Source organism: Poecilia mexicana, unplaced genomic scaffold, assembly GCF_051168715.1.
Source record: "Poecilia mexicana isolate PSO_F unplaced genomic scaffold, ASM5116871v1 scaffold_11, whole genome shotgun sequence".
Taxonomy (NCBI): Eukaryota; Metazoa; Chordata; class Actinopteri; order Cyprinodontiformes; family Poeciliidae; genus Poecilia; species Poecilia mexicana.
Genome location: NW_028263380.1, coordinates 4,871,834 through 4,897,793, shown reverse-complemented (window position 1 = coordinate 4,897,793; position 25,960 = coordinate 4,871,834). Strand labels below are relative to the sequence as shown.

Below are 25,960 nucleotides of genomic sequence, written 5' to 3'. Positions count from 1 at the left end.
AGACTTTAAACTCAGATGGCAACATTGACAGTATTTTAAGTATCCAGACTGAAAGATATCCTCTTCTTATGTATTCACAGCAGATCTCTTGGTGTTTTCTGAACCACAAGCCAAGTTATTTCATCCAAGCTGGCAGATAGCCGAACTATGTTCAACAAGCAACTTCATAAAAAGTTCACTTTTATACAGTTGGTTATTCTTTTATAATACTATAAAAAAAAGTTACTTAGAATGGAAATAACAAGGCTTGGCGTAAATTCAAATGGAAGACTCTCTTCATCTCTCCTCTCTTCATCTCGCCTGCACCGTCTATCACCTCATCGCACGCCTCCTTCTATCTGATGGGGTTTGACCACCAGAGAGTTTTACTTGTCAAATTCAAATAAACTTTTTAATACCTACTTTCTCTCTGTATCAGTGTTTCCAAGTTGAAATCCAGTTATTTTATGGTTATTTTTGTATCCTGGATTAGTTTGTTCATTCTTGTCATTCTTGTTTGCAGACGCTGGCGGCGTTTTGGTTGTTTCTGAGTAAAGATGGTGACATCTTCTAAGGAATACAAATTGAGGCTACTGTTTCAGCAATGCTAGCTCCACTAACAACACAAATCGCTAATACACGTTTATTGTTGGGTTTCAGATGACGTAGCATTGACGTCACCCAATGCAGATGGAGGGCAAGTAAATGCAGCCCATTTATTTCTGTTGATCCAGCATCAAAATGCCTAAAGTCCGAGTCCTGTACGGTCTCTTCTAACCTGCTTAGGGTATTAGCTACTCATTGTGATCCATTTTGCTTTGCTTTGAACCGGAGAAATCCACTTCCAGACCTCCATCTGAATTGTGCGTCTCATCTGGGTCACGTGTCTGAAACCCAGCAATAAACTCCAAAATCATTTTGTCATCATTTAAGCTAGTGATTCCTCTCTCTCACACACGGCTCCCCTCAAGTAACATTTACTCAAATCTATACCAAAATCAGAAATAAATTTAAAAAAAACAACATTTTTTGCGTATCCACTATAATATTTTGTGTCTCCAACGCCATTGAGGTTTGGTGGTAGAAACACATCATGGAGGAAATCAGTCAGTTTATCTGCACTGGAATCGTCAACTTGCTCATTCACTCAGCTAGTCGGAACATTGACACAGGTTTACCGTAAGTATTTTTTAATATTTTTGTTTGTTGTTAACTGCTTTTATCTTTTCACTTCATGCGACTACATGTGTGAGCAGTGATATTTATTCTCCATCATTCTGATTACATAAATTAGATGATTGGAAACCTCCAATGTTCCTCCAACGGGTTTGCAAAGTTTCAAGCAGCACTAAATCCACTCGATCTGATTTCAGAGTTTTCCGGTTTATGCTGACATAAAGGATAATACTGTCCTGATATTGTCACAAATGAACTGGCTTAGTAAAAAAATAATGCAGAGGCAGGCTTCTGCATATAACCTGCACACTCAGGTTTTTAATAACAGCATCATGTTGCTGAGTCATGCATAAAGGTGATACTTCATGTTTTGAGCAGTTTTAGAGGCATTTTGCACTGTATGCTCTATTATTCCTGTGTTGCATGCATCTCCAGCTCTCTTTCTGTTTTGACTTCTTCTAATCTGAGACGAAATGTACAACGTTAAACTTTTCCTTCAGGCCAAGGCTCCTGGGAAACAACTCTGCATGAACTGAGCCATTTGCTTCTATCTTTTTTTTCTTTCCAGTGCATTTATGCCACTATATGTGTCCTCCACTTTATGCCAGCTCCCTTGTGATCTCTGTGTCTGACTTTCTCTCTGCAGGCACGTTTGCATCCAAGGCTGTCTGTCTCAGTTCTGCTGCTGCTGATCATCTCACATTCCCTTCTTGATTCCCAGGTTGTTTTAGAGAGACACCGATCAGAATGTTTTTGTTTTTATCAATTTCTGATTTACGATTGTTGTACCCCCCTGCTCTGCCAATATTGATTGCAGCCAATTCTCTTTAAGATTTGTCAATGAAAGAAAATGGATTGTAGCTTTGCTGCGTTTGGGGTCAGCAGGAGCAGAGGCGACGTCACACTGTGTGTGTGACAGAACAGAAAAGCTGAGAATTGAAAGACTACATTTTACTGTTCTGAATAAAAGAAACAAATTGTTACAGAGTGACACTTTAAACATTAGCATAGATAGCATTCCTAACTGTAAACAGAAGTGTCTATGTATAATCGGTAGAGAATGTAGATCCTGACCTAAAGTCCCATATTTCTCTGCATGTTACATTACTAACAAGTGAAAATATTATTTTTGCAGTAACAGTTCAACCTGCCTGTTATCTCCTGCAGCATCAAGCATTTAAATACCATTTTACACATTTTATGTGTATTAAATGTTTTCAGTAACACTGAAAACAGCCAATCTGGGGTCATCTTTCCTGAGTAACCGCAACCACACTGAAGAGTGTTGCTGTTAGCACTCTCTGATAGCACTGAAGATGGGGAAGGGGTCTGATATTTGAGTTTCTGACCCAGTAAGGGCTGGTCAAATTAAAAGTTTCAGATTCTAAATTGACCGCTGCGTTTCTACTTTCTTTAAGGACGGAAAGTCATCCGATTAATTAATTAAATGATCAATCGGATGAAAATAATCTCCCACATAATGCAGATTCTTTTCATTTAACGACTTAAGATTTTTTATTTAATATTAGAAATACATTAAAAGATGGAAATCAGTGATTCAATTCATTTCTAAAATAAGAAAATAAACATTTTATTGCATAAAATGCAGTAACTCAGCATCCCTTTAGTGAGGGCTTGGTCATTTGTACTGCAGGATGAATCTGGAGTTTTTAAAAAAATCCTTCTGACATCAACATGTGAAAACCTCAGCCCTTTCTGCTTAACTGAGCATCAGTGTGGGGTTGGGAAGATTTGCTGACTATTAATAACTGAACAGAAAAAGGTGCTTAATAGGACCTTTTTTTCTTTTAACAGAATTTGAACCCAGTGGAGCTAAAATAAGGCAACTTGACGAGTTTTGGGTAACATATTTAAATAAAAAGAAGTTTTTTTTATCATGTAAAATGTGTAAATTGTTTGTACAGTTCTAGCTTAATGACTGTGTCCTCCAGTTAATTAATATGCGACTAAATTAATTGCTGATTAATTCGCTAATCAATTTATCACGATCAATCATTTCAGTCCCACTTTCTTCACGCTGTGGCTTCTTTCTATAGTGCGACACTGTGGAAAAATACATTTAGAAATAAACTCACTCGACTTCCCTAACTTCATATTTTAGCAGTTCCACCATAAACTCATCATGAACTTTTTAGAGAACAGCTTCCACACAAAGTCAGCCCACTCCCCCGGGGAAAAGACTGTCTTAACTTCACCCTCTGTCTCTCTCAACGCCTCGCATCATTAGGGCTCTTCTGAAGTTTCCTGAGCTCTATGACAATCCGTAATTGAAAATTAAACCTGCGCTCCGACTCTGATGCTACGTGTCAATCAGACGGCAGAGAGGGAGTCAGGCAGGAGGAGGAAATGGACCGAATAAAATGCCTGTTTAGTGTCAGAAATGGGGGAGGATGGACTTAATTGTGCAGTAATGTAGGAGTGATAGAGTTACAGAGGAGAGTTTTAAAAAGCACTTTATGTTTAAAACCGTATCCGAATGTTCTTAAGAACATTTGTTCACGCTTAGGTTCTTTGTTAGGATTTCTGAAGCCTCCTTTTGATTATTTAAACCCTACAGAACTCACAATATGTAAAACTAATAAACTAAACAGATCAAGACTACAGAGATGCAGTATGTCTCCAAAAATGCAGGAAAACAAACCAGATTTGTTCCTTGTCCCTTCCGCTAAATGCTTCCAAATTCTCACTAAACGAGCAACAAAGTTGCTAAGCAGGCAGCAGCAAGAAGTCCATGTTTCATCTTTGGGTATTTGACTGATGTTCATAGTGACTTTATTGGCTCAGAATGTCAGCTTTTTAATGTCTTTATGCTGTTCATATCTGTCTCTGCTGTTTCTTCACTTAATTCCACATCTTTTATGTTTTATTCTGGATATTAATCTAAGCATTTGGCCTCATATTCATTCAACTTTTTTTGTCAGTTCACTGCCTGGCTGTTGCTGAAACTTCTATAAAGCATAAAAGAATAAAGAATAAAACTTTGTGTTGGATTTGAAAGCATGGAAAATGACATGGAGCTAATAGCGAAAGTTCAAGCTGAAAGACTCCGCCCCCTCCGTTCGCCCATCGGCGTCATGCTCATCTCCAACCTCAGCTCTGGACCTCACCCGGCGAGTCCAATCAGCAATCAAGCTCTGCAGAAAAGGATCCACACCCAAGCCGTCAGCCGGTTCCCAGCTGTGTTCAACCCTCCACCGCCCCTTCTCCACCCACAACCTTCGGCTCTTCAGGATAGCATCCTTTCCCGACCTCCACCATCAGTGTCGGGCCCCGGGGGAGAGCATCCCTAATCAGTTATCAGGATGGTCATCGACTTCACATCAAATCTCAGCTCAAATCAGCTGCCGGGGCCCGAGCACCAAAGAACTGATATTCATTTCTGTCATTAAACCTTTTAATTGTTCCTTTTTCTCCGTCTGAGTCTTTCCACATTGAACTATTGATAGAATCGTTCTATTTCAGATTGATATTGTTGTGAATTAAATCTGACTGAGGTTTGTTGTAACGAAAAAAATTCACTTGATTTTTTTCTCAAATATTCATTATTTAGTTATTTCTTCCCTCTTTTGTTGTCTTACCAACAGGTATTAAGTACTTTAGCCGTTTTTTAGGGGAGTTAAAAACCTAAGACTCAAAACTCAACTCTGCCCATTTCTGCCCGTAGTTCAGCTAAATAAAACTCACGCAGAGCTGAAAATGTTACCTTTTGACCAAAAGACAACTTGTAATTTTTGATTCTAATTTTTGAAATGGGAAATGTGTCTTTAAAAAAAAAAAGAAGTACACTTTTATTTCTTTCTCAATTTAGATTTTAAAATAAAGCAAAATATAAAACTTGTACATATTTCTGGAAATTTGTGAAACACTCGCAGTTTCCAACCTAATGACGAGAAAACTCGACCAAAGATTTTTATTGTTATTCTATAATGGAATTTATGTTCATAAAAAACACTGTTGGTTATTATTTTAGCCTAACAAGAGCCGCGGGTTGCAGACCTCTGCTCTAGTGGAATATATGCGGCAAACCAAAAAGAAGAGAAACAATGTAATAATTTTTGACAAAGCACTAAATGGAGAGACGGACACAACAGAGAGGAAGATGGCTGTTACAAAGAGCGGCACCTCTGGGAACTTTTTGTCATATTGCGAACAATGACTATATATTGAAATATAGACTACCTTATGATTCCAAACTCTTTCGACAGTTCTGCTGGGTCTAAGCCAACAAGACTCACCAGGTGTGCTGTGGGGCGGGAGTCCATCTGCTCCGGCTTGCTCGCACGAACGCGCCTTTCGCCACGCAGCATGCCTTTAAGTTTTCCACGCAGACGGTGTGGGACATCGTAGCGAAGATTTCACGCGGAGCTCTCCGGACTTCCTGTTCTTCCTGAAAGTCCCGCTTTAAGCAGAAGGCGCGTGAGGAAAAGACTGATCATCTGGAAGTCCGCATCAGCGACGACCCGTCGGAGGGGGTTCGGCCACTCTCTCCATCGGACGAGACGTGGCAGATGTTCCACGAGAGTGGGTGTGTGAATGTGTGTGTATGTGTGTGTGCATGAGAGAGAGAGAGAGAGAGAGAGACCGTCGTGGTGGTCACACAGCTCCGCGCGGACCGCTCAGGTGCGTCCGGAGCTGCGCGCGCTCCGTTGCGCTCTGACAAACACAGGCTGATCTCAGAGCAGTTTGAGCGCGTCAGAGGGAGGGTCTGTCATCCGCTGCTGCACGCCGGGCTGTGACTTTTGATTCTGACTGAGAGGACCGTTGATGGGAGAGGATTAGGACCACTGAGAGAGAAAAAGAGGAAGAATTCTGACTCTTTTTTTCCCTCAGAATTTTGTCTTTAAACTTAAAAGTCAGAATTCTGACAAAAAGTCAAAATTCTGAGAAAAAAAATTAGAATTCTGAAAAAAGACGAAATTCTCAGAAAAAAGTCGAAATTCTGAGGATGAAGTCAGAATTCTGAGAATTTGTTTATTTTTCAGTGGTACTGATCCTATCATCTTGCCAAAAATATTTACAACAGTTTAACTTTTCTGCCTTTTATCTCCTCACATACACAAACTTAAGTGAATTTTATTTGCATCTTTTACTACAGATGCAAACCTATTTGGGATATGTTTCCAGCAGGTAAACTGGGGGAAAAAAATTCTGATTTTTATGTCAGAATTCTGACTTGATGCTTGCAGTCCACAGTCAGGCTCCTGCCCCACAGAGCACCGCTCCCCCATGTCTTTCCCACTCAGCTCCTGCAGACTAGCGGCAGCAGCAATTAGTCAACCCCTGGTAGTATGCTCAAGTCATCTTCTCAGCCCATTGCTCATAAGAATGATTGTAAATGGCTTCATGGAGAAGCATTGTTGTGATGATGAGAGTGAGTTTCTTAAAGAGACAGAGACCAATGACAACGTGTCAGATGCAAAGTTTTATTTCTTTTAAGGCATGTTTGACATGTGCAGCATTTTCATAACAACTGAAAGTAACAGAGTTACTTGACTGTATGCAACGACACTGTGTGCCTAGTAAATACACTATATCAAACCATTCCTGGGTACATAAGGACTGGATAGGCAACAAATTCATTTCAGGGCATTCATTTCTCTCATTCTCTTTGAAATAATTTCTCTTAAAACCTTGGAAGCCCTTTATAGAGCGACCAGCAGTGTGTGCGCCGTCATATTTTTATTGTGGTTGAACTTCTTATTAGGCAACAGACACACCCAGACTCCCACCACAGAAAGCAGCCATCCGCCAGCTCAGACTCACAGCTAGTTGGGGGTTTATCATCTGAGACAACAACCTCCAGACGCTGATGGATGCTAAAGAGAAACCAGTGATGATGGCAGCAGAAGCATCCATCATGCCTTGTTAAACGCCCGCTAACAGCGCAAGGACAAAACTACTGATGTGCCAAGAACCACTGAAGGAAAAGATACAAAAACCTCCTAACGAGACACCGAGCGCAACTTCCTCCTTCACAAAATGTAAATAAATGTAGCAGCATCAGCTTTTAGCAGTTGTTGTAGAAATCCTACAAAGACTGTGAGTCATTTCGACTGCTAGCACCAGACACAAAGGTTTGTTTTGGTTGTATTCACCCAGAATGCCCTGCGATGTAGTCCGCTTCCTGCTTTTGGAGCGGTCTCTGGTCCACTTGGCGTCCACATAGGCATTAGAAACACACCAGAGTTCACTTCAGCCAAAACCGAACTGAGGCGGACCGGAGATCAATTCAAACCTCGCCAAAGTCTGAACCATTCCTGCATTACACCAAGGTGCTTATGAGGTTTAATGAGGTCAGAGTCAACTGATTGTGTGTTTCGTCTTGTACAACCACATATTGCCTACAGTGGAGTAAGAGCAGATGACATGACAAAGATCTGACAGCAGCCAGCCTGCTGACCCTCACTGATGCCATGAGTTTATTATTGATCCCTCTTGTGCCTCATCTGTTTGCTTCCTCGGTTGTCACTCTCAATACATCTCTCAGCGTCATCCTTAAATACTCTGCCTCACGTATGTTTATTTATTCAATCCAACGGTTTCAGGTTGTACATTTCATTCAGTGGTTGCTGTATTTTGTTAATGACTCTAAAGGTTTTCTCTTGGTAGGGCTGGGAGATGTGAAAATGATAAATACGAAATTTTAGCCTCCCTGTAAAAAATAGATAACCAAACAGTTGAGAATAAGTTGAGAGATAAAATAACAACAGCAGCAACAAAATTGTCTGGAATAGTCTGTCATTAATCTGTCAGACAGGCAATGCATTCGTTTTTACAATTTTAGCAACTATTATCTGAGCTGTCCATCACAATCAATGTTTCAGCTTTGATTCCTTTGGGACCATTTCAGTTTCTTTTATGACAAAAAGAGAAATCTTGGTTTTAACTCATTTTTATTGACTTATTTAACGGCGTCAAACTTCTTATTTGTTTTGTTACTGTGTTGTATTTTATTATTATTATTATTATTATTATTATTATCATTATTATTATCATTATTATTATTATTATTATTATTATTATTATTATTATTATTATTATTATTTGGTTTTGTTTAAACGGGTCACTTCTGTAAATGAGATCCTAAACTGCACTTTCTTATGCAGTACCTCAGAGCTCTATATCCTCAGTTTTATTCTGTTTTCGTTGTAAAAATGCTGCGACTTGGTCAAATCGTCATATTTCAATAACATTTTCTTATTTGCATGATGATCTTCCTGTATGATTTTATAAAAAACAAATATCAGATAACCAAAGTAATCCAGGAACTTTGTTGTCAGTGCTCCACAGATGCAGTAGACTAACATTTTGGATTGGTTGCACCGGTGTCCCTGAATTTTATTTTTTGTGTAGCTGGCCGTTAAAGAAATTCTGTAAAGCACATTTGATTCTGCCGTTCAGCTGTTTGAAATCTTTTCTTTGTTTTAATTGTTTTTGGGTGATTCTGTCAACAGAACCTCAAAATCTGGATTTTCAAAATCAGACTTTAAAGGAAAGTCTGATTTTGAATGGAGCAATGGAGTTGCTTGTGGAAAACAATTCACTGGGTCTCAGGCAACGTCTACCACGTCTTTGCACAAATACCCAACAGCTAAACTATAACCATCTGCTAAGCTTGAACTTTTACGATGTGAAGTGGAAATATATACTCAGAAATAATGAGATCAAACAATTTTATAGTCACATAATTGTGTGACAAACATAATATTGGCCTTTAAAAAGCTTCCTACCTTTTCTGTGTTCTGCGACACGCAATGAAATGCAACATCATGCAACAGCTTCCACCCTGCACCTTCCCTGCTGAATAATTCACTGCCCAGCAAATCCAACATCTTTAAGTCGTGTTTTGAGAAGCAGCATTCCGATTTTCATATGCAGTCAAAACTTGTAGTGGGCTGACACCAAACTATTAAAATTCATGAGGAGTTCCACCGATTTTACAGCCTGGCTTCCATGTTTTCGCATCTGCTTAATTCAAATCAAAAAGGCTTTATTTATCCCCTTTATTTATCCCAAAGGAACAGTTAATGTTGTAAGTCATATTATAAAAGTTTGTTCAAAAAGTTGCTGTATTTGCTGATGTGTATGGGCTATTTTAGTGGTTTGTAAAACTAATACTGTTCTTATATGACAATGTTGAGGGTCATTAATTATGTTCTTTGTTTTATTAATCTTCAGGTGTTCCAGAAGAGTCCCCAGATCAGAACCAGTCTTCTTTATCAGGTTGTTTAGCTTTTTAAAGTAAGTTAGAGAAGATATGCCACATCTTGCTTCAAACACCGAAAGACCTTCAGTTCGCCAGGAAGGTGTTTAAACTCCTCAATCACCCCATTTCCCATAATGGCAAGGGTTTAATCTGTTTCTGTTTCTCTTTAAATTTACAACCATCTCCATTATTTGGTTTATGTTCAAGAAAATCTTGAACATAAATAATCTTCCTACACCATGATGTAAAGTGGTCCACCAGCTCTCTGTACTCACTCAGCCTGTTGTCAGTCTCTGATTCCCCCAATGACTGCAGAGTATTTCTGTAGATGCAGATGTTTGTATTGGGCTGGAAAAATACAGAATGAAATAAAATGGTGCCAATGCAGTACCCTGTGGTTCTCCTGTGCAACTAACACAATGATTAGACACACAGTCCTTCAGTCTCACTATCAACAAGAGTCTGTTTGACAGGTAGTCATATATTCAGGTGACTGTTGACTGTCTTCTGGCATTTCTGACATTAATAAATCATACTGAATTGTGTAAGATGTACTGGAGAAATCAAAGACCATGATTTTCACAGAGCTTCCATTAAAAGGGATTATGGGCTAAAAAATGTATGATGAGACATGATCTTACATGGATTAAATCAGGTTAACAGCGACAGAATCAACACTTATGCTGATCATCTCTCCCTTTTTGACATTTCCTCTCAATCTTAGATTAGAACGATTTTTCAACTCTTTCTCTCTGGAATATCGACCTGATTTTGGGATTTTTAAGGCTGTGGTCCCTCTGGAAGGTAAAGTTCTAGCATCTAGCATTTTTGTCCTCCATATTTACTTAGGTGCAGGTTTCAATTTTGGCCTTATCTGACCTGAATGTCTCATTTTTTCTTTAGCTTGCTTTTTTTGTTTGTTTGGTTGGTTTTTTTTTAACGCTTGTATTTACTCCAGTTGTCTTACTCTGATATTTTAAATTTGGTAGCTTTTTGCTGACTCTATGTGAACACTTTGATGTTCAAACACATTTTAATTGCTGTGTATTCATGTTTAGACAGGAAAACCTTCTGATTTGTTTTGCTCTTAGGAAAAATAACAAGGTTTACTTTAAAATAAACTCATTAAAGCAACCGCGTTAACCTTTGAGGTCAAGAGCTTTTCTCTAATCTTCTGTTGTTTTGCCACCTTTCTAAGCTCATGCTACTTGTAAGCTAGTTTGAGGATTAAATAATTTACCGTGTAGTAATAAAAAAAAAACTCAGCTCTGCAAACGGAATGCTAACTTAGAAAGTGATTTTAGATGTGACGGACATTCATATCTGCAGATTTAGCCAGATTATGTCATTGAACGGAGCACATACAGGTGGATTTGGTCCTTCACCTGCAGAACGTAAGCAGCAAATGACAGCAAAGTAAAATATAATTGTCAGGATGAGTTGAATCTACAGTGGGCCCTAATAATACTAAATCATGAATCTCTAATCTCTTCCTGCTCTCTCTATGGGAGGATGAAGTGACTTTGCTATATATGGCAAGTTGTTAACCTGCAATTATGGTCCCAACATGTTTCCTGAGGTTGTATCCTCAACATGAAAGGAGAAGAGAAAACACAAAGCCTTATTTACTCCTGGTACAGTGAGAAAATATGCATAATTGCACCGAGTTGCTGGGAATTTGTTGCATTTGTTGAACAGCCAAAGCTGTACCAGAATGTCGTCCCACTGAAGATGCTCTGAAGCTGGTCGGACGGAGTCATCATCCCCATGGGAAGTGTTCTGGACTGACATGGTGCTGAAAAGCTGCTCAACAAGGAGGAAGCCATTACTCCAGAAGAAACAAACCCACACCAGGACAAAGAACCTCATTCTTGGAGATGAAACCAAAGCGGAACTGTTTGGCCATAATGACCATCGTTACAGGAGGAATGGACCAGAATTCCAGCAAACTGTTGTTGGAAACGTGTGGAATGATTCCCAAAATGTTTGGTCCAAGTCATAGAGTTCAAACAAAGGTCATCCTACAAAGTACTGAGGAAATGTATGTAAACTTCTGATTGTGAAGACATTAATCAATCATCTCTGACAGACTCTTTTTTTTTTTTTGCTTTTAGCATTTAGTTATTCTAACTGAACTAAAACAGGAGAAGTTTGATCTGATTTAACGTCAGAAAGTGAGAGAAAAATGTGTGCATCTTTTTATTTGATGTAAGTAAACTGCTGGGTTCACCTGTATCTAATGACAACATCTAATGATATATTTTTTTTTCTTCTTCAATTTAGAATTTATTCAACGGTAAATCACGGTCATCCTGGAGACGTTGATTCATTTCTTCACAGTGAGCATATGCAGCCTCCTCCAACAACGTAAATTATGAATCAGATAACACCAGTTTGGCCTTGAGATTATGCCCTGCTGACAAAACGGGATGCTCACCTTCTGCAAGACGCCGCCATGATGCAAGACCTGCACAGGGTTTCAATATTAATGACACACACAAGCTGATGTGTTTCATCCCATCGGCCCCCTGGGGCTCAGCATGCAGCTGTTCACATGTGATGATCAAACCCCCTATCAGATGTTACTTCTGGTTCAATGGAAACACTTTGAAGTAATGCTACTCTTACTTTAGAGCAGTTTTTTTGGTTTTTGGGGGGGTGGGAGGGCTGCTCTAGACAACTTGAGTGAAGAACAAGCACATTTTTATGGGGTAATTTTTCTGCCACAATTCGAGAACACACATTTTCAGTCTGAAAGCAGGACTTCATGTCTTTTGTCCTCAGAACGTTTGATACTTATGCTTACATTTTGAGTTTGAAAGCAGGACTCAAAACTTCTGCTCTCTTTCAAAAATCGTCCAAATGTGGCTCAGAGGTTGCCAGGCGACGGCACTTTTTTGTTCCGAGCACAAAATGACTCGCAAGCGAGCAGAAAGATTAGCAAGAGGAGATTTGATCCAGGCAGGGACAGTTTTGAGTGTGAGGAGAAAGGTTTGAAAAAGCACCGTGAATATTTGAAAGAGAGCAGAAGTTTTGAGTACAAGCATTACAAGTTTTGAGAAGGACATAAAGTCCTGCTTTCAAACTGAAAATGTAAGCAAAAGTGTTAAACGTTTTGAGAACAAAAGACGTGAAATCCTGCTTTCAGACTGAAAAAGTGTGCTCGCAAATTATGTCAGAAAAATTCACCCACATCATTTAAACCAAAAAAGTGTACAAGACGTAATAGCTTTTTTTTTTCTCAAAGTGAGACTTCCTGTTTGCACAAAAGCCTCTTTGCTCTGTTATGTTTCTGCTAAGCCTGATGAGCCATTTGCAGGTTGAGTGAATATACAATAAATGATATTTGTAAGTTTCAGTACATTTAAAAGTGTGTTTTCCGAAGAGGCCAGTTTGTCAGATTGAAAGTCCCTTAGTGTTTAAAAATAATCACCTCTAAGCAGACATTAAACATACTTTTCATTAAGCCAACATTTCCGTCTAATTTTATTATTATGACTCGATTTGATGTTCTAATCTTCTAAGAATTGAAAGCTCTTGTTTTCATTAGAAAAGCGTCATAATAAACAGAATGGTGTGAAAATATGGGCAAACAAACTTTTCAACAATATTCTAATTTATTTAGCTTTATAATGTGAAAAAATATATTTAGAAATGTGATTTTTTTTCGTTCATCCTTTAAAATACCAGAATTGTAACTTTATATCCTTGTCTGTCTAATTAAAACATTTTGTATGAAAAAAATCAGGAGTTCAGTCCTTGATCAGCCTTTTAACAAATCATTTTTACTCTGCTAATTTATTCAGCTGCTTTTTACTTCCACTATAGTCATAATAGAGGAAGTACTTCTCTTACTTGACTACAATTTTTGGTTGCTCTATCCACCTTGGCACTTTATCCAGGGGGTTTTCCAATTTGCACATCTTTACTTTTATGTGGACCAATTTGAATCTGATACATCGACACAAACTACTCCACGCTCACATCCTGTCTGGATCATCGAACTTTCCATTTACCTTCACTCCAACCTCTGGACACCAAACAATGTCCTTTCAGCCTCCAGTCACATTAAGCTGCTACTCACTGAAAATGTTCACATCAAATCAACTCATCTGAACACCAAGTAACTTACCTTACCTTTCCTTTTCCAGACACAATTATTCTGCATGTGGGCCAGGAAATGAAACACCAACATGAATCCTCTGTGGTTCTGTCACCATGTTGTCACTTCTTCTGATAAGTAACAATTACACATGGAAAGTTTGCCATGATCCATACTGTAACACCCCCTTTTACCTTTATCCAAGATGAACAAAATATTTGACTGTCCCCTATGTTCACTCTTTTTACCCTTTTTTAGCACTTATATTAAAGCACTCGTGAATAAATTTCAGACCTACCTACAGTAGGTCTGAAGATCATGGCCTCTGGGGAAAAACCCCTCATTGTACTTAGTTTCTCAGACTCAATCAGCAACTGAGTCATTTAGATCGGTACAATGCAGCACAGCGGGAAACAAACACTTATGTAGTTATGCAGATATTATATTTCAGACATAATAAAACAGTTTTGTTCTGACATGTTTTCTTTTAGAATACTGTGATGAGGCACTGAGGTGATATTTAAGGGGGCAGGGGGTGGGGATATAAGTGAACTCTCAACGGAGCTCATTTTCAGTCGTCTTCCAGCCTACATTCCACGTAATGTGGACCAATCGGCCCCTCAGACGTCCACCTCGCCGACATCCTGTCATCGTTCCGAGCTAATGAGTCCTAATGGTCAAATCAGCAGAAGAAGAAAAAGCACTTTAGAGCTGGAACGGCTGCATAAATGCATTTCATTTTGATCGCTTCCTTTTTTCTTTTCTTTCTTTTTTTTTTTTACCAGCTTTTTATTTCAAATCTTAAATGTCACTCGGCCGTCACAGCAGGTAGGAGCGAGAAGTACTAATCAACAGCAGATGTAATGGCAGAGAGAACACTGAAAGTCTACGGCCACACATTTCATTTCATGTTGTTGTTACCAGCGTTTATATTCAAACTATTTAAAGCTGCAACAATCAATGTTCTGATTTCAGGTCAAACTGTTTGGTGGATCAATAAAAAAAACAAAAAAACAATCAAATACATGCAATTTCTGATGATCAGAGGATTTCATACACCAGTTTAGGTTGACCTTTTAATTTCTGCAGTCTCAGTGCTGCTACAGGCCATGAGCTTGTTTTCTACCTGTGGTTGTTGGTGTGTGTTTCTCTCTGCAGTGGTACTGGCCACAGCTGTCTCCACTTTGCTTTGCCTCTCAGGTGCAGAGAGCAGAGCTGAGCGATTAGCTGAAAGCAGCATCATTTGGCAGCAAAGATGCATCTGATTTTGCCCCCCCTCAATGTTACCTTCTCTGTCCGACGTTCTAACCGTAAGATTTACAGACGATGTTTACCACTGACTGATGATGTCGTCTAGGACACGGCGCTGACGAATATCGTCTCTGCTGGCGGGTGATGCAGATGGAGATCTTTGTGTTGTTGTTTTATTGACAATTGAAATCTTCCTAAAAAGGAAAACATTAGGTATAACACCAAGTATTCATCCTTTAACGACCATGAGTGCTACTTTCTTCTGTCTTTTAACTCATAAGTAGACAGGACTGCAAACATCCAGAGACTTTTCCTCACAAACAGACATGGGTGCACACAAATCTGTAGGCTGGTCCCTATCTCCATCTGTCATTGGGCGAGAGGCGGGGGCACACACCTTGGATGGGTTGCTAGCAAACCTGTCAAGTTTTGGACTTGAGAATACGAGAAATGTCACGATCCGGAGCTACTATACTGTACTGATACTAGGTATATGCTACCATAAGAACCGGGAGGGAGAGAAACTAAGGGGAGGAACAGGGGTGCAATATGGGATATTTACGGGAAAAATAATAATACGGGAGCATGGCGGGAAAACCGGGAGTCTCCCAACCCGGGAGACTTGACAGGTATGGTCACTTGGCCACCTCAGGCCAACATGGAGACACACAGAACAAACAAGCATTCTCACACACTCAAATCAACCTAAATGTTATTTGTTTAAACTGTGGGAGGAATTTGCTGTACCTGGAAGGGCAGCAAGAAAATCCTCAGCTTTTATTTTTCAGCTTTGATAAAATAATTAAAAAACAAAACGTTTTTTACATGTCGTCACCTTTGGTTCTTGTTACTTAAACTGTTAACTGTTTCAATATGAGATTCGTTTTTTGAAAGTGGAAAAAGTTTGGATTTACTTGGAAGTCTAAGTTTTTTGGGGGGGATTGTTTCACTTCAGAGCTGCCAGAACATCTGTTCTCAGTCTCCTCCTCGCTGGCACACCACCAGCAGCAGCAGCAGCAACATGCTGGACAGATTCATGGGATGGCACTGCCTGCCACATTTGTTACTCCTGTCACCAGCAGCAGGAGACATTCCCATGATAGGAGTGGGCTGTGGTTGTCAGAGGACGTGTGTCTTGTCAAACAGTGATATTCAGGAGGGCAGAGGGGGGGGGAGGGTCTGCTGGTGCCAACACCCACCTGCATTCTTTCTATCTACACTGATTCCTTCACTACTTAGCACTAAGCAGCAATAAGTCCAACAAGATCATTTAGAAATTATTTTTTGGCTCCAGTGGCCTTTATTTGAAAGTGCTAAGACAGGAAAGTAGGTGAAGAAAGAGAGAGAGAGGGAAGACATGGGGCAAAGGTCACCAGGCCGGGAATCGAACCGACAACAGCAGCATCAAAGACTTGAGGCCTTTTTATCTAGGTTGTGTTTAACCCCTGCACCACCACAGAACCCCAGATATTCTGGTGGGCAAACAAAATTATTCACACTCCTTCTGCTTTTCCATAAACTTCAGCGTACTTTAGAGGATTTTGTGTGACAGAGCAACACGAAATACTGCGGTATTTCGTGTTGCTCTGTCACACAAAATCCTTCAGCATAATGGTGAAGCTGAAGGAAAAAAGAAAACATTCAAAAGTAAACACAAATAAATGTCCAGAAAGACCTAAATAAAATGCAGAGCAACAAAACGTCTTCAGAGGGAAAGAAGTGAAGGAATGCGGCAGAAAGAGAAGTTAAAGCAGGGTTTGTGATAAAACAATAAAAAAGCCAATAAAAGAGCAGGACGTACCTCCACATCCCTACACTGCAAAAACACAACATCTGACAAAGTAGCTTCTACTGCAAATATCCTAGTACACTTGAAGTAAGGAAAAAAAAAACTTCTAAGTAAGTTTTCAGCAATATATAGGAGTTTGATTTTTTTTTAAAAGTTCCACTGACAAATTATTTCACTTATAACACAAGAAAATGTCTTGTGTTTTTGAAATTATTAATGAATTTTTACTTAAAACAATGACCTTTATCTTGTCTTGTTTCAGATGCACTGAGAGATTTGAACTATAAACAAGATTTTAAAAAATACTGGGTAAGATTTGATGTTTTTGCAGTGGCGTCTTTCTAAAGGAGAGACAGATCCGCTGCTCAGGTAGGAGAGTCCATTAGTTTCACTCTTCCCAAATCACGTCCAAATAAATTAAAACACAATGTTTCTCAAACGAGTAACTCAATACAATCAGATGTTTGCATCTGGCATTCAGCCGGTAAGAGGAAAAACAGGCTAATTTGACATCTGTCTGTGTCTCAGCAGACAGATGTCGTCGTTAATGACGATGACTGACTTCCTCTGGACTCTTCAGGATCCACACAAAGCAGGTTCCAACTCCACCCGACTCTCCTCCTCTACTTTTATACAGCAGTGGATCTTCCGTCCTGTCGGCTCGTTTCCGGAAGCCGTTCGCAACCTTTTGGGGGGAAACCGCGACCGTTGAACAGGAGCCACCCGGTGGCCACGAATCAGGCTGAATGTTTTCCGAGCGCACAGTGGCTAAATGTGTTTTCAGAAAGAGAAACGGAATAAGACAAAGAGCTCATCGAGACAACTTATGTGTGATGAGTCCGTGTCTTCGTCTGGACCGTCTTTTGCCGCTGCTTTAACAAGACGTAAAATGCTCTTTCACAGCAAACCAATAACCCCTGCCGGCGCTGAAGCAGCCGGGTTTAAGCACCGGGCATGACTTGAATTGATGAAGCAATCATAACCTTGTAAAGATCTGCTTCGACTCCGATAAACACACTTCCAAATTCATTAATCCCAGCCTCAGTAGCTTTCTATATTTGGCCGCTACGCAGGGTGGCCTCTGCGTGGCTCCCTCCGAAGCCTGGGGCCGACGCTTTTTATTAGCTCTGTAAATCAAAGCGACGCATCCGAGAGATCCAAGAATTACAAGTTTCCATTATTGTAGCAGAAGAAAAGAACGAATCCCTACTACTAGAGAGAAATGAATAGCGCTTAAAATTCACTAATGGTAATGATGCAAATAATACAATTAGCCCCATAATCAAGGTTGGCACCCCAGCTGCGGTCTGAAATCACGATTCGCATTTTCTATACTCCCTCCAATATAATTATGTCATTAAGTACAAGCTAAATAATCAAGTCATAATGCTCGTGTTATCATGGGAAGAATGGTTAACTAGTAACCATAAAAATAAAAAGTTCTTATGTAAATCTAAGTTCTGTTGTCCTTATTGTGAGTCTTTCGGTTGCAGCTTTCACTTACATTCTTTATTTGAGAGAGAAATCGGTGTGGACTTTTGGTTTATTGGAGTGGATATCACCCAGAAGACTGCTGATAGCTCTAATGAAAGTTTTGGACCTAAAGGTCACAAGGAAACATTGTGTAGAGGGCTGAGATGATACGGGATGAGACTCATATCCAGTCGACAACAAGATCATGTGAGATAACGCCGCGCTCATCATAAATCCGCCAACAGAGCGCTTTGTCTACAGCGACAGACACCATGGCATTTCACTGCCAGACACACATCCCATAAAACATCCTGCACCCATCGCTTCCGTTCGACTGGATGGGTTTAGCAGCATCGTGCTCGGCTTCGTCTGCTGCAGGAAAAATCAAGATGGGGATGATGTGGAATGCATTCAATTTGTCACTGCAAAACTGCTGGGTCAGTTCTTCAAAACCAACAGTTGTATTCAAGCTTTTGGCACAGAAGTTGACCAATCGTTTTGTCGCAAAATCGTGTTTGTTTGGGTAGAAAAAGCGGCACTGTGATTCTTCACAGATAATCAGATTAAAACACACAGACTTCACAGAACTTCTTCTAAATGGTGTTAGAGTTTCATGCCAACTGCACCTTTAGAAACATATTTACTCAGAATCCTCCTCCTCACACTCTCAAGGACAAGAGAGAGACATCTTCTGAGTAAAATAAATAACTGGTTCATCTCAGGATAAATAGTTGAGCTCATGTGGATGTTTTTGCTCTGTAAGAGGTTTATTTCAGGTTTGGGATAAACTCTGGTAATCTCTCATAAACCCTACTTATAGAGAAAAAAGATGGAAAAGGGATTAGTTAAAGGTTCTGCTGCTCTGAAGTGAGTGGTTGTTAAAAACACCTTTTAAAGTCAAACTGCGTCATAAAGACGCATAGATGTAGAAAGAATTCACCCAAAAAGGTGTTCAAATCAGCATATTACAGACGATGTTGAAAAACTTGAGAGAGCACAGCAGAACCTTGGCCTAAAAAAAGCAGTACCCCACTGAGAGCTATGAGGGCATTTCAGGAACAACGAGTTAGTTTCCTCACACCAAAGTAGAAACAATCAAAAGGGAATAAAAAGCCTGAAACAAAGAACAAACCACGGCAACAAAAAGAACTACAAAGCAAAAAAGTTCCTCAAAATTCCCTTCAGTTCTTTAACAAAATGAAGCTTGCTACTGTTTTCATGAACATGAATGTTTGAACATCTCGGTTGTGTTGGGAAACAAATCTGAGCTTTCCACCTGAAGGTCTCCTTCAGTTTGGTGCAGGACCTATCAGGTAGGGTTTTTTCTTATCCAGGCAAATGTCCCACAACAGCAGCGCCGTGTTGTTTTCACAGTAATGATTTCCAAGAAGATCAATAAACTGTCAAGGTGAAAATGTGAAGCTGGTACATCCAGTCAAGCATGAATATTAGTAATCTGGCATATCGATTAGCTTCCCTTATGCCCATTTTTTAAATATAGAAATATCAAATTTGTCATTTCTGATTAATACTTCTTATGTTTGTCAGTGATGATAAATAAATCATTTTCTGTAGAGATGTGGATTGTTTTTTTTTTTTGTTTTTTTTTGCTGTTTCTACATTTTCTCTATCCTTCCTTTATTATTATTATTACAACCTGACCCTGTAGAGGTTATCTCTGACCCATGACTAATGCTGTTCACCTCTCACATATGAATATTGCATTACAGATGTGAACCTAAATTAACCTCTTTGCATTTTAGACTTATGCATTTCATCTAATAATGTGTCATTTAAGTGTCTGACCCCTTAACACCAAGACCTGTCAAGAAAGCTCATAACATCCATTAGTCAAGATTTCACTTCCTGTCTAGTGAGGTAAAATGTACAATCCAGTTAGGATTTGGATAAGAGCCTCTTTTTTTTTTCTTTTTCTTTTTGTACTTTTATGGCATTCATTTGGGAGCTGGAACCTCCATGTTGCTGAGAATAGGGAGCACAGCACTAAATGATGTAAAAGCTAACCAGATAGCCTGGAGATTCTCACACAGGCCACCGATTACATACAGACCTCTTGGTCTGTTCTGTACTTTAACTGCTGTCTCGTGTATCTAAAGGGGTTGAAGCTCTGAACAGCCTTTGATGTAAACCTTGCTGTTTGTTGTGTAAGTGAAGGTTCACTTACACGACTCAGGATGGAGAAACCCACAAGAAGCGACACCAGGGGGTTCACCGACGGATGAAAGGAAATGGAGCTCTTGAACCCTTCAGTACACAGTAAAAAATGCTGGGTTATTTTCATAACCCAATTTCTGGGTTGAAGCTGTTGGGTCATAGGTTGGGTTAGTTTGACCAAATATTGGGTCAAAATTCATAACTCATGAGTTGGGTCAGAAATTTATCGGAAGTCTACATCTTGCACACTTCTGTTGGGCCAGGAGTTGGGTGGGTAGATTTACCCAAACGGTTGGGTTAAAGATGAAACTTGGAAGAAGCCACGCCCCTCTTCACAAGCCTCCATTTTCAACATGACTGTGAACATTGCATAACGGACTTCTCCTCTACTTTGAAATAAGACATGGTAAGTAAAAAGAAGATAAAGTTTCAACGTTTATAGAATTTTATACATAAATTGAATTTATTTCAAACATGTTTGATATTTATTTTTATGGTTATTTAAAATGTTTATTACGGTAGGTTCCTCTGACAAAGAGCTTCGGTGTTGCTACAACACGGATGTTGGGGGAAAAAATAGATGAAGGGGAAGGGCACAATTTGTCAAGTAAATTAAATTCAGTTTTTAATATAACCTCAATCATATTTGTTCGTAACTTAACATAGTCAATTTTTAAAAAATCGATTTAGTTTTAAAAGAAAAGGTAGTTGACGGTTTGTCCCCTGATTTTTGCAATATGCGCGCGCATTCTTAGCGGGCTGAGGCTACGTGTTCGAACACCAGCAGTCATGGCGGAGGAGAGCGAGCAGAGCTTTAATAATGTGGGTATATTATGCTTTTTGAAAATAAAATAACTTTTGAAAGTTATTAAGCGATAAATTAGTTGTGCAAACCTGAATTATGCGCTCGGTTTATTAACATATAGCTTAATTACAAACATGCTCGGACGTGTTCGCACTTATCGCTCCCCTCCAGCCGCCGGCTCGTCTCGCCCTCTCTGTCAGTTGACCGGGCGGAGCGGCTCGTTAAGCCGAGAGAGAACGACCGTCTCCCGGCACATTGCTTTCAAACTCCCGCTGGTTTTAGGCAACGAATTAAAAGCAAAACTAAGACAATATCTAATGTTAATGTTTGCTCATTTTATTATTATTGTTACTACCGTGTTTCCCCGAAAGTAAGACAGTGTCTTACTTTCTTTTTATCCCCAAAAGCCCCACTATGTCTTACTTTCGGGGCATGTCTTATATTGGAAAAAAATTGTCGAATTTTTTGTTTTAACCATAAAACGCTGAAGTGGGCAGGAGGCGGCGCTCATTAAGATCAGAGGGAGGTGGCAGACGCGGTGACGTATGGAGAGGGGGACGGTGCGGACGTGGGCAGGAGGCGGCGCGCAGCTAGATGAGAGGTGTTTCCCCGAAAAGTAAGACATATGTCTTACTTTCGGGGTACGGCTTATATTAGCCGAACCCCCTGAAACCCCCGATACGTCTTACAATACGTAAGACAATACGTAATACTATCGGGGAAACACGGTATTAATTACAAATACATTTATTTAAAGTTGGTGCTGAAAGTTATTCAGCACTAAGTTTGTGTTAAGTTTTACTTCTAAATTAAATTATATGTCATTTTATTTTATTAAGTGCTATATTTATTTTTAGGAACATAAAATTACTCTGAGCATTTGAAATTGCTGGCTAATTACAAGTTATTTGCAGTGGAGACAGCTATAAGATTTAATTCAGTCATTCTTAAAGTTTGATTTGTGATTTTGTCTTTTCTGATAGATTTTGTAATTTTACATCCAGGATCTTCAGGAGAATTAAGCGAAACCCAAACTCATTGTTATCAACGAAGACCTTCTGCATGACCAGGAACATGAGTCTGCTCCCTCAAGGTATTGAAGCTCAGAAGAAATGTTCTCTAAAATGCTGTCATGCTTTTTAGTTACTGTAACATTTTAACACTAACTTATGTTTGATACAGAAGATGATGTATTCCTGCAGCTGCTGCCAGTATCCTTTCCTGCTCCACCTTACTAATTTGGGAGAAGTTTCAGATCCATCAACCTGGAAATTCAGATGTTTTCATTGATATCCAGCCTGTAAGTCAACCTTCATCTCTGAATAATGCTCAGATTGTTTAAGTGCATCACATTCAATAGTGAGGTTTTGTGTTAAACTAGAATCAGTCAGAAATTAGTTTTTGAGAATGTAGCCCTTTACCTTTAAATTCACTAAAGGCCTGTTTTTGTGCTTCTCTCTCTTGTTCTCAACGAAGATCTTTTGTATGGCCAAGAAGAGAAAGGAGCGGCCGTCTTCTCAACAACATGAATTTTCTCCCTTAAGGTATTGAAGCTCAAGAGATGTTTATAAACTGTTAACATTTAACATTTTAACACAAGCTTATGTTTCCCATGCAGACAAGATGATGTAGCCCTGCAGCTGCTGCCAGTGCTCCTCCCTGCTTACACATTTGGGAGAAGAGTTTCAGATCCATCAACCTGGAAGTTCAGATGTTTTCATTGATATCCAGCCTGTAAGTCAACATTCATCTCTGAATCATGCTCACATTGTTTGCTGTTTATATAAGTTCATCACTAATGGCCTGTTTTTTTCTGTCTTCTCTCTCCATCAGGTTGGGACAAACCTGGTGGTGCATCTACAAAATGTGACAACTTGTATGTCCTCATGCAGGGAGACAGGCAAAATGCTAAGTCGTTAAAAATGCTCCTTGTTTAATGGCTGAAAGGTTTACTTGTAGTTTGCTTTAAAACACTTTTTTTCATTAAATGTTTTCTAATATGGAGTAACAGATACTTCTGGAGTTGTAGCCAAATGAATTGAAGTGATTTAACTACTTATGTTTTGTAACTTTTGTAAATGAAATTGCTGGCTCTATATATGTATCATGTGGAAATAAAAGAAGCTTTAAATTCATATGTCTTTTAATCCTGTTTTTATATAGTGAAATTTAAAATAATTTTTTTTAACCCAACTATAGTGGTATAATAACCCTTGTGTTGGGTTATGAATTTCAACCCAATTTTGGGTCAATTTAACCAATTTAAACAAGTCAATTTAACCCAATGTTTGGTTAGTTGCCATGACCCAATGTGCTGGGTCAAACCCTCAACCCAACCCAGTTGGGTTAAAACAACCCAGCGTTGGGTCGGTCCATATTTGACCCAGCGCTGGGTTACGTATTGGGTTATTTTTAACCCAGCAGTTTTTACTGTGTAAGAGACGTTTTAATGTAGGAAAACTTGCGTCTTCAGATGCATTTTAGATCGGCCATAAAAATAGGTGCGAGCTAGGATTATAATCCATATAAATACAAAAATACAAAAGCTTTGTTTTTTGTTTTGTTTACATTTCCTCGCTGTTCTTTGGGATTTTGTCTGACTGTCTGTTAAATCCATGTGAGGAATGTGTTAGTCGATATTAAATTGAAATGTATTAAACTGTATAACAGCTGCTGTGTGAACATGAAGACAAATGTTGAGCTGTAAAAGACCGACCTATCACTGTCTCAGTTCATGTCTGTTTGCTGAGGCTTTTCAGAAAACCGATCACGAGGCGTTCAAGAGAGAAAAAAACCCATGGAAGTCCATCAGGAAACGTGTGCTTTGACTAGACTTTACGTCATTTTACCTGCCGCGTCCTGTGTAACCACCTGTGGACCCATTACCTCGGCTGGATGATGAGACGACAGAGTAATGTCACTGACGGCTCTGTGGCCCCCATAGAGCCGGGCTCTGACGTTTTCACACCAAAATGAAGACGTTTCAGGAACGGTTTGCTTTCACGCACCACTGGCTCCATCGCTCCTCTCCGCATGTCCAATTGCAAATTGACAAGGGTAAAAAGGGTAATGTTAGGGAAATGTGTAGAGGACACAAGCTAACCGAACAAAGGGAAGGTGGCCTCATACGCATCAGGATTTTACTGCCTGAGGATGAAATCTCTTTCGTCAGTGATTTTGTAGGTTTTGCAGCCACTGTCAGGAAAAGGAGATGCTATAGCCCATTCGGCAGATCCCACACATCCTGGACACATATAGTTTAAATCCTTACCTGTGGATTGGCGCTCCAGAGACAGTTTCTTCCTCCAGGTTGTCTCTCTGATGGACATAACGGACACTTTACAGCCAAAATAGTCAATTACTTCATTGTGAAACATAAGCATATGTGCACAGTCACAATTTTTCTTTCTTTTTAGACATTTTAGTCCATAAGTGAAATAATCTGCCAAAGGAGCTGGTACTTTTTCATAAATATTAAAGTACTGACTTAAAACAAGCTCCTATATTTGGCTGAAAATTAACTTGTGTACTAAGACATTTGCACAAGAAACTCCACAAAAAAAGGTGCTTCATAAGATTTAGTGTTTTTACAGTGTATGCTTGAAAACTAAATTCCTTGGTGGAGCTCAGAATAAAGCTGATTCTGATCCTGAGAATACATTGAAGTCTATGCGAGTGTTTAAAACAAAGGCAAATACATTTCTTCAGAAATATCTTTATTTAATAAAAGTATCTCTTTCAAGTAGGAAATAGACTTTACAAGTATCTTACATGATATCTGCTTGATGTGGTGAAAACCTATTGATAAAAACCACAAGCAGAGCACAGAAACACAGTGAAAGTGGAAATAAAAGGAGAACGTGTGGGTGTTAGCAGGGGAGAAAAAAAAAGAATCTGATGGCAAAACAGTCACTGAACACAAATCACGCTGAGACATCAGCCTTCAGACAATAATTACAGTGATTTAGCTCCGCAGCTCAAACAGAAAAGATGCCGAGTTCAAGACGAGAATTAAAAGGAACAGAGGAGAAATAGCAGAGCTGTAGGTTTCAGTTTGAGCACACGGAAGCGGAGGTAAACATTAGCCACCGTTAGCACTTTGCGTCAGCGATGAAATCCGCAGCAGCAAAGCTGGGTGACGCCACTAAAGGTGAAGAAGTGCTGGTGAAATCCTCTGCTCGGTTCTGGGAGCTCACGTTTAAAGCTTCCCGTGAGAAGGGAAGGAGCAAAACTGAAAACTTAGATTTGATAAGCAAAAATCTGTTTTTTGAAGAAATATCGCAACGATACAAATTCAAGAGCAATTAACCAAGAGCTCTGAGGTTAGTTTTTTTTCCCCTCCCTCTCCAAGATAATACAAACACAACACAAGTGGCGAATAAAAAAATAACTAAACGAACTGTTTCCTAGAAATGACATTAATCCAACCAGTCAGGAGGGAGACTATAGACGCTCTGGTTTCATATCTGAAGCTCGTCGTGGAGAGGAAGCGGCCGAGAGGACACGGCGCAGACTTAGGATCTTAAAGCCCACGTCCTGCGGGGTGTGGATGATTCAGGTGAACTATTCCAGCTCTCTGTTAATCGTCTGCCGACGGTTTCTCTTTTCACCAAGAAAATTCAGAGTAAATTCACATTTTTTACACGGTTTTTATCCCCGAGAAATGCTGTGCTAATCCCGAGCATAGCGGCTAGCTAGTTATCTTAGCACGAAGACGGTAAACAGGGCCAGACTTGCTCTGGTGAACATTAGTGGAAGAAAACCCTAAAAGCAGCAACTCTATCATTTAGAATTAAGTCATTTTATATGCAGAAAGAGGATCCACAGACAGCATTCTGAAATAGGGACACGTGGTATATCGGCACCAGTATCGGCTGATGCTAGTCTTTTTTTTACATATTAGTATTGACCCAATCAATAAAACTGGACAGATATTAACAACCAATATACATTTCCATATTCCATCCTAAAATCTCGGCAAAA

The 25,960-nt window shown here is 39.5% G+C and overlaps 1 long non-coding RNA gene across 3 annotated transcripts; it reads left to right on the top strand.

Moving 5' to 3' along the window:
- Window positions 1-20,272: 20,272 nt before the first annotated feature.
- LOC148156372 (uncharacterized) lies at window positions 20,273-23,112 on the top strand. 3 transcript variants are annotated; one of them, XR_015764607.1, is made up of 6 exons: window positions 20,273-20,578; window positions 21,982-22,070; window positions 22,160-22,277; window positions 22,454-22,521; window positions 22,596-22,711; window positions 22,811-23,112. It is a non-coding gene; the product is annotated as an uncharacterized LOC148156372 (long non-coding RNA). The 3 variants fall into 3 exon arrangements; XR_015764606.1 differs by having other exon boundaries at window positions 21,961-22,070; XR_015764605.1 differs by lacking the exon at window positions 20,273-20,578 and having other exon boundaries at window positions 21,457-22,070.
- The last annotated feature ends 2,848 nt before the right edge of the window (window positions 23,113-25,960 follow it).